The 9,418-nt window shown below is 49.1% G+C and overlaps 1 protein-coding gene across 1 annotated transcript in view; it reads right to left on the bottom strand.

Moving 5' to 3' along the window:
- LOC105547538 (myosin-11-like) overlaps nt 1-9,418 on the bottom strand; it is a gene marked incomplete at its 3' end in the record, with an annotated part of 86,023 nt that overhangs the window by 53,233 nt on the left and 23,372 nt on the right. The gene's annotated exons all lie outside the window — the stretch shown is intronic.

Here is a 9,418-nt window from a genome sequence, read left to right as displayed (position 1 = left end):
CTGTCTTGAAATTGATAGCTGTACAACATTGTGAATGCACTTAATGGCACTGATTTCTTTAAAATGTTTAAAATGGTAAATATTATGTTATACACACTTTACCATTTAAAAAAATAGCAGTCCTGTCCTGCCGGGTGAATAGGAGCATCTGAAAATAATCAGATCAGGGGAGGAGGAGTCATGCCATGCTGTACGTGGTGAGACAGTATCGTCATGATTTTTCCTCACTGGATACTAGATTTTCCAATGGTTGAGGTCACAGTTCAGGAGACAGGCTCCAACCCATCTCACAGGAACTGCTTTCCCCAAACGATAAACATCAGTACTGCCCCAGACTCTCACGGCCATAAAGCACATCCTCTTCCCTGTAAGCGACTTAGGGAGGACCAGAGATCCATCTCTCAGTTACAATTAGGGTGAACCAAGCAACAGAAACTTAAGTGACTTGACCAAAGTCACCAAAGAAGATCCTGGCAGCACCAAGCCCAGCCTGGCCCACCCCCAGGTATGAGCATGGTCCGTTATGCTATCCAGCCTAGGCCCATCCGACAGAAAAAGAAACTATTGATCATTCGTTCGTTTGTTTGTTCATTCGTTCGTTCATTCATTCTGTATGTCCCAGATGCCATGCAAAAGGTGCTGGGACTACATTAGAACATAAAACAAACAAACAAACAAAAAAAAAACACAGGGTCCCTGCCCTCAAGAGGCTTTTAGTCAAGGGCTGGAGCCAATTAGAGAGTGGGAAAGTCTGGCCGGGTGCGGTGGCTCACACCTGTAATCCCAGCACTTTGGGAGGTCAAGGCAGGAAGATTGCTTGAACCAGAAAGACCAGCCTGGGCAACACAGTGAGACCCCCATCTCTATAAGAAATTAAAAAATTAGCTGGGCATGGTAGCACTTGCCTGTAGTCCCAGCCACTTGGGAGGCTGAGGTGGGAGGTTTGCTGAAGCCTGGCAAGTTGAGGTTGCAGAAAGCTATGATTGTACCACGCGCTTCAGCCTGGGTGACACGGTTAGACCATTCCTTTCTTCTCAAAAGAAAGGAAGAAAGAAATGAAGGAAGGAAGGAAGGAAGGAAGGAAGGAAGGAAGGAAGGAAGGAAGGAAGGAAAGGAAGAAAAGGAAGGAAAGGAAGGAAAGGAAGGAAAGGAAGGAAGGAAGGGAGGGAAGGAGGGAGGGATGGAGGGAGGGAGGAAAGGAAGGAAGGAAAGGAAGGAAGGGAAGGAAGGGAAGGAAGAAAAGGAAGGAAAGGATGGAGGGAGAGAGGGGAGAAAGAAAGAATAAGAGAGAGAGAGAGAAAGAGAAAAGAAAGAAAGAGAGAAAGAAAGAAAGAAAAAGAGAGAGTGGGAAGGTCCTTCCAGGGCTCAGTCTGCTGAGGGACAATGGTATGTAGTGTCTGGGGGTGCTGCAGGGGAGTGATATTCTTCAAAGTTACAGGATTGCTGGGCGCAGTGGTTCACACCTATAATCCCAACACTTTGGGAGGCCAAGGAAGGCAGACTGCTCACACTCAGGAATTCAAGACCAACCTAGGCAACACAGCGAGACCCCATCTCTACCAAAAATACAAAAAATTAGCAGGGCATGGTGGCGCATGCTTGTAGTCCCAGCTACTCGGCAGGCTGAGGCAGGAGAATCACTTGAACCTGGGAGGTGGAGGTTGTAGTGAGCCGAGGTGGTGCCATTGCACTCCAGCCTGGGTGACGGAGGGAGACTCCATCTCAAAAAAAAAGAAAAAAAGAAACAGGATTGATGGAGACAGAGATTCTCACCATCCCCTAAAAGGAGCATGAATGAGGCAACATATGCCTGTCTAAGTAGCCATCAACCATTTACTGAGCACCTACTATATACCACGTCTGTGTCAGAGGCTGGATACAAAGAAATCAATGATACCTCCTGTCCTTAAAGAACTTAGATCAGAGTGGGAGACAAGTACATGAAAACACGTCCTAAGAACAGAGAACAATAGGAACAAGGAAGGGAAGGCCCTAACCCACACTGGGGGTGGTGAGGGAAACCTCCACCTGGGGAGGTATTCCCTGCGCTGAGTCTTAAAGGACAACGAGGTGTTAACCAGCTCAGGACAAGACAAAGCAGGGACATGGGCAGAAAAATCGGACGTGGGGTCCGTGGGGGTGAACTATAAGCAGCTTGGTACAAGCAGCTCCACTGGACCCAAATGGAGAAGCAGAGCAAGGATGAGAGGTAAGCGGGGCCCAGGAGCCACATCCAGCCTGGTGGGGCTGGGAGTGGAGGACCGCCTGCCTGGACACCCCTCTTCCCCATTCCATCACCCAGGACCCTCCCGCCCATCCTGCAAACACCAGTTGCAAGTACCTTGAGGCCGGAGAACCCTCCCCGGACCCTTTCTCCTCTTCAGTCCCAGCACAGGCCTCGGTATAGAATAGGTGCTAACTAAATGCTTGCTAAATGCATACCAGGGGAATAAATTAATGATACAGCTTCCTGAGAGCAGGGACAGCCTGACTTCACCTCTGTGACCTGGGGGCCTTGCACTGCAGCAGTAGGTACTCAGTGGACCGCACTGAGCCAGGCCAGTGGCTCTCTCCTATTCATTGGTGTCCCCAGTCCCCAGGACAAGCCTCCCAAAGAGCAAGTGCCCAGTCCGTGGTCATCTGGACAAAGGTCAACCAAGCCCCACCCTCCTTCAGGTCTCAACTCCATCTCCAGCTCCTCTGGGGCCACGCCCACTGCCACGCCCCTTTTGAATGTAGGTATCATTTACAGCCCAACCGGTCCTCACTCAAGTCCTTGACTTGGAGGCAGTAAAGGGCAGTGGTTGAGGGCTCAGAACTGGGTATGGGGTACTTGAATTTGAACCTTCACTCTGCTATTTCTTAGCTGTGTGACCCTGGGCAAGTCCTTTAACCTCTCTGAGTCTTGCTTATCCTCATCTAGAAAACAGGGAGGCATACTAACAAGCCCTTCATAGGTGTGCTGTGAGATAATGCTTGAAAAGCATTTAGCATGGCGGCTGGTGTGTAGTAGGTGCTCAATCAATGTTATTTAGTGACTCTTACTATGCTCCCTTCATTTCATGAGAGAGAAAGTCTTGCCACCTTAGAGCCTTCGATATGCTGTTCCCTCCACCTGGAACGCTTTTCCCCTCATCTTCCCACAGCTGTTTCCCTCCCCTCTTTTAGAGGTCTGCCTAAATGTCACCTCCTGGACTGTGACACGCACATTACTGTATCTCCTGCACCCTGCACAGTGCCAGGCATGGGGTAGAAACTCAGTCAGCTGTAATCCGAGTACTTCGGGAGGCCGAGGAGGTCAGATCACTTGAGGTCAGGAGTTCGAGACCAGCCTGGCCAACATGACAAAACCCTGTCTCTACTAAAAATACAAAAATTAGCCAGGCGTGATAGCGGGGCCCTGTAATCCCAGCTAGTCGGGAGGATGAGGTAGGAGAATCACTTGAACCCAGGAGGTGGAGGTTACAGTGAGCCGAGATCATGGTGCTGCACTCCAGCCTGGGCAACAGAGGGAGGGAGGGAAGGAGGAAGGGAGGGAGGGAAACGAATTTTTAAGAAGGAAGAGGCTGGGCATGGTGGCTCACACCTTTAATGCCAGCACTTTGAGAAGTGGAGGAGGTCAGATCACTTGACGTCAGGAGTTTGAGACCAGCCTGGCTAACATGGCAAAACCCCGTTTTTACTAAAAATACAAAAATTAGCTGGACGTGGTGGCGCATGCCTGTAATCCCAGCTACTCAGGAGGCTGAGGCAGGAGAGTCACCTGAACCAAGGAGGCAGAGGTTATGTGAGCCGAGATCATGCCACCACACTCCAGCCTGGGTGACAGAGTGAGACTATCTCAAAGAAAAAAAAAAAGAATAAAATGAATTTTAAAAAGAAGGAAGGACCACACTGTCTTTTCAACTCCATCACCAACTTCTGAAAGAGGAATATGACTTTCGTCCTCTTTGTTTGGGACATCTCTGCCAGTGCCATGCGCAGAGCAAGCACTTAATCCATACTTCCAGGTAGATCTGAACCTCTGCTGAGTTCTGCAAAAGCTTTCCAAGTCAGCCAGGGTATGATGATGGAGTGAAGGGAAGACTGGGGCAGGCAGCTGCATATCTCACGCAGGGACGTGGGGCTTCAGCATCTGGCTCTTCCTCCCACATTGTTCAGCCACTTCTCCTTCACCTCGACCCAGCCCGCCCATAGTTGGCTGTGTTTTTGCCTCTCTGGCCCCATTAGCCCCTCTCCAGCTGGTTAAGTTCAGAGGTTTCAACATCCCAGCCTCCTGTGTCCTAGCCGGCATCTCATGGGCCCTGTGCCACCAGCAGGTCCCAGCTGCAGGCCCAGGATTTCCCTCTTGTGACCGTATTAGGAAGCAGCTCCAGTTTCTCCCTGACACTTTATATGGTCAGTCACAGAGCCCTGAGCAGAGGGTGCTCCCAGGGCCTCAAGGAGAAATGAGGAACAGGGAGGGAAGGGAGGGAAGTAACACTGGCTTTCAAACATACAGGGCTGGCCGGGCACAGTGGCTCACACCTGTAATCCTGGCACTTTGGGAGGTCAAGGTGAGTGGATCACCTGAGGTAGGAGTTCGAGACCAGCCTAACCAACACAGTGAAACCTCATCTCTATTAAAAATACAAAAATTAGCAAGGTGTGGTGGTGTGCACCTACAGTCCCAGCTACTGGGGAGACTGAGGCAGGAGAATTGCTTGAACTCAGGTGGCAGAGGTTGCAGTGAGCTGAGATTCTGCCACCGCACTCCAGCCTGGGCAATAGAGCGAGACTCGGTCTCAAAAAAAAGACACACAGGCCTGGGCAGAGTGTTGGCTTTGCCTTATCACTTACCTGACTTGTGCATACAGACCTACCCCTGAGCTTCCTCAATAAAGTGATGGATAATCACACCTTCTTTATGACGCTCCAGTGTAATATCACAGCTTTCTAAATACCCAACCTAGAGACAGACACAGTCCACCAAGCATGTTCTTGTGCTGCAGCCTTGCTTTTAAGAGCAAACAGACTAGAAACAACATAAATACCTGCCAATAGCAGACAGGCTTAATCATTATGGTCCATCCCTATAGCGGAAGACTGTGCAGGGGCCGTCTCTCTACTACCATGAATGAATGGCCAAACATTGAGATGCACAACAGCCATGGCCTATGCTGCCATTTTGGAGGGGTGCACGAGGGGCTGTGTGGCTGCATGTGTGTAAAACAACACTGGAGGCTGGATGGAGCAGCTCACACCTGTAATTGTAGCACTTTGGGAGGCTGAGGCGAGTGGATCACTTGAGGTCAGGCGTTCAAGACCAGCCTGGCTAACATGGCAAAACCCATCTTTACAAAAAATACAAAAATCAGCCGGGTGTGGTGGCACACACCTGTAATCCCAGCTACTCGGGAGGCTGGGGCAGGAGGATTATTGGAATCCAGAAAGCATAGGTTGCAGGAGCCGAGATCACACCATTGCACTCCAGCCCGGGTGACAGAGTGAGACTTCATCAGAAAAAAAGTAATAGGCTGGGCACAGTGGTTTAAGCCTGTAATCCCAGCACTTCGGGAGGCCAAGGTGAGTGGATCGCCTGAGGTCAGGAGATCAAGACCAGCCTGGCCAACATGGCAAAACCCCGTCTCTACTAAAAATACAAAAATTAGCTGGGCGAGGTAGCACACACCTGTAGTCCCAGTTACTTGGGAGGCTGAGGGAGGAGAATTGCTTGAACCTGGGAGGGGGCTGTTCCAGTGAGCCAAGATCATGCCACTGCACTCCAGTCTGGGTGACAGAGTGAGACTCCATCTCGAAAAATAATATAAACAAATAAATAACATCACTGGAGGGCTACATATGTAACCAGCAACCATGGTGTCTCTAAGAAGGGGAACTGGAAGGGCGAGGAATAGGAATGAAGGGGGAAGTTCTATATTCCCTTATACACTATTTTATTTCATATTTGCATGTCTTACCTAGTCAAAAAGTCTGACTTGATAGTTACGAACAGACAGAAAAAACTGTAAGGTAGGTTAAGTGGAAAAAATCAAACCGCAAAACATACAAGGAGTGACTTTTTCTTATGTTTCTTGTGTGTGTGTGTGTGTGTGTGTGTGTGTGTGTGTGTGTGTGTGAGAGTACATACATGAACCTGTGAATCATGTTTGCCTCCAGGGAAGAAGGCTGCTTTTTGCAATCCATACTTATTTTTAAATATTCTCCTGTGGTCTTTGCATAGATTATCCTTGTATTACTGGAGGAGGTTCTTTGAAGCAATAATGACTTGAAAGATCAGAAGGCCGGGTGCAGTGGCTCATGCCTAAAATCCCAGCGCGTTGGGAGGCGGAGGCGGGAGGATCATCTGAGGTCAGGAGTTCAAGACCAACTTGACCAACATGGTGAAACCCCTTCTCTACTAAAAATACAAAAATTAGCTGGGCATGGTGGCAGGTGCCTGTAATCCCAACTACCGGGAGGCTGAGGCAGGAGAATCGCTTGAACCCAGGAGATGAAGGTTGCAGTGAGCCAAGATCGCACCACTGCACTCCAGCCTGGGTGACAGAGTGAGACTCCATCTAAAAAAAAAAAAAATCAGAAGGGCTAATTCCTGGGGCTTAACAAAGGTCAGCTTGCAGTTATAGTGTCTTTCTGTCCTCCAGGGACCGGTGCAGTGGCTGGCACCCAGGAGGCGTCTGCTCAGTCTGCTTGCTCCTTGTGTCCCTGGGTAGACACTGCTTCCGGAGTAGGCTAAGGTTGCTGGGCCAGGTCTTTAAGGCGGAAAAATGGTCACCTGCTAAAGTTTGGAAGGAGGGCCTCTCCTGATGGCCTGGGCATTCCAGAAGCAGGACCAGAACTGGAAAAATGTCCTTTGGGGTTCATGGATCGGGGATGTGGCCTTGGAGTTCCAAGGAGCAGGGGGGCCCATCCACCTTGGTTCTGGATCATGATTTTCCCAACCCCAGAGGTCTGGTGTAGGGTGGAGGGTCCCACTGTCTACAGAGACAAAGCAGGTAAGGCATGAGTGAAGCAGGGTGTGTGGGAGTGAACAAAAGAGGTGCCATGGTCAATGGCTACCGGGGCCTGGGAGACGACAGGGAGCGGTGGGGTCTGCGGAAAAGCAGAGAGCACAAAGCCCATCTCACAAAGGGTGCTACCTCACACTGTGCATTCTGGAATGTCAGGTCCTCTGCTTTTTCAAGCAGTACCAGAAACAGATTTCTTTTGTTTTTTGATGTATTAACTCAATTAAAAAAAAAATCACACCTCTGTGTTAGCAGGTTGTAATCATTAGCCTAGCACCCAGGAGGTGCTCAAGGAATCATAATAAAAGGTTCAATTCTTTCTTGCTGTGCACTTAAAGCTTGTCTACCTCAAAGCTAACGAGGCCTCTGGCACTGTCCCCACCGGCTCCAGCCCACGACCATCACCTCCTGCTCTAAGCCTATCACCCCAAAAGCCCTTTGCATGGGTAGTCACCCTGCCCCTGGACTCACACAGACCTTGTCTGAATCCCAGCTCTGTCCACTTTCCAGTTATGGGACTGAGCACGTCTAAGCCTCAGCATCCTCATCTTTTTTTTGTTTGTTTGAGTCTCACTCTGTCATCCAGGCTGGAGTGCAGTGGAGCAATCTCATGCCTGTAATCCTAACACTTTGGGAGGCTGAAGCAGGAGGATCGCTTGAGTTCAGGAGTTCGAGATCAGTTTGGGCAATACAGTGGGACCCCACCTCTACCAGAAACACAAAAAAATTAGCAGGGCTTGGTGCTACGTGCCTGTAGACCCAGCTACTCAGAAGACTGAGGTAGGAGGATCTCTTGAGTCCCAGGAGGCAGAGGTTGCAGTGAGCTGAGATCATGCCACTGTACTCCAGCCTGGGCAACAGAGTAAGACCCCATCTCAAAAGAAAGAAAAAGGAAAAAGAAAGAAAAAAAAAAGAGACAGAAAGACAGACAGAAAGACAGACAGACAGAAAGAAAGAAAGAGAAAGAAAGGAAGAAAAAGAAAGAGAATTCGAGGCAGATGGAACTCAGCCAAAAGACAGCGTTCAGAAGACCAAGGGGCCCTTAGGACCAGGCGTCAAAGCTGTGCTCCCCTCCAGGTATGCCACAAATGGTCTTCAGCAGTTTAGGTAGATTGGATATTGCTGAGCCCAGAACCCGCATCTGTAAGATAAGGAGACAAGCTCCTCTGGCTTCTATAGACTCTTCTAGATCCAAGAGGACAAGAGGTCTGCCAGAACCTTCTCAAAGGCCCATCGTTTGAGACGAGCCTTGCAGAATGGAGGAGAAAAGTTCATCTTCATCACAGAGGGCAAAGTCATGCATGCCAGACCACGGACCTGGCATCACTTCACCACCCGCCTATTAACAAGAGTCATGCATGTTGCTATTATGGGCTGGGAAAGTAACTTACTGTGCTCCCCCACCCCGACCCCTCTCCTTCTTTATCTTCTCCGTCATGGACAACGGTTTCTATTAAGCAATTAAATTGACCAGAAAGGAACAAGAGAAGAGCGGGGCCATCATCACAAGGCTGAAAGGATTTTAATCTAATCTGTCTAGAGAAGCACAGCAGGAATTTGAAGCTTTGATTCATTTATTTTTAATCTGCTGTCAGAAGATATTTTGAGTCTCAGGACCTTCATATGCCCCTTATTATGTTTTTTTCTGATTTCTATTTGAGGACAGCAGGTGAGAGGAATACATAGGTCTGTCCTGAAACTCCCTAGATGGAGATGATATGTCTTAGATGGAAGACCTGGGCCCCAAAGAGTCCAATTTTCCCTCTAGCTCCTTACAGATGGGCCTCTTTAGAAACATCCAATATACTGACTGGTCACGGTGGCTCAGGCCTGCGATCCCAGCACTTTGGGAGGCTGAGACAAGTGGATCAACTGAGGTCAGGAGTTGGAGACCAGCCTGGCCAACATGGTGAAACCCGTCTCTACTAAAAATACAAAAATTAGCCAGGCATGGTGGCGCATCCCCACAATCCCAGCTACTCGGGAGGCTGAGGCAGCAGTGAACCAAGATCGCTCCACTGCATTCCAGCTGGAGGAGCAAGAGTGAAGTTCCATCAAGAAAGAAAGCAAGAAAGCAAGAAAAAGAAAGAGAAGGAAGGGAAGGAAGAAAGAGAAAATGTCTAACATACCAACATCCCCAGATCAATATTATTTCCATACAAACAGTGCCACAGACAAGAGACGTCCCCTACTTAAGAAGGTAAAGATACACTTACAGCACTGCACCTCAGCTTCCTCCTCTAAAAGGGGCAAACATTTTCAACTCAGTGGATGTTGTGTTAAATAAAATAAAACGTGTCAAGGTACAGCACTTGAGTTGGAGAACATATTCAATAGTTATGGCTGGGCACAGTGGCTCACACCTGTAATCCTGGCACCGTGAAAAGTCAAGGCAGGAGATGGCTTGAGGC

The sequence above is a fragment of the Mandrillus leucophaeus genome, unplaced genomic scaffold (genome assembly GCF_000951045.1).
Source record: "Mandrillus leucophaeus isolate KB7577 unplaced genomic scaffold, Mleu.le_1.0 Scaffold390, whole genome shotgun sequence".
In the NCBI taxonomy this organism is placed as follows: domain Eukaryota; kingdom Metazoa; phylum Chordata; class Mammalia; order Primates; family Cercopithecidae; genus Mandrillus; species Mandrillus leucophaeus.
This window is presented reverse-complemented; position numbering and strand designations above follow the sequence as displayed.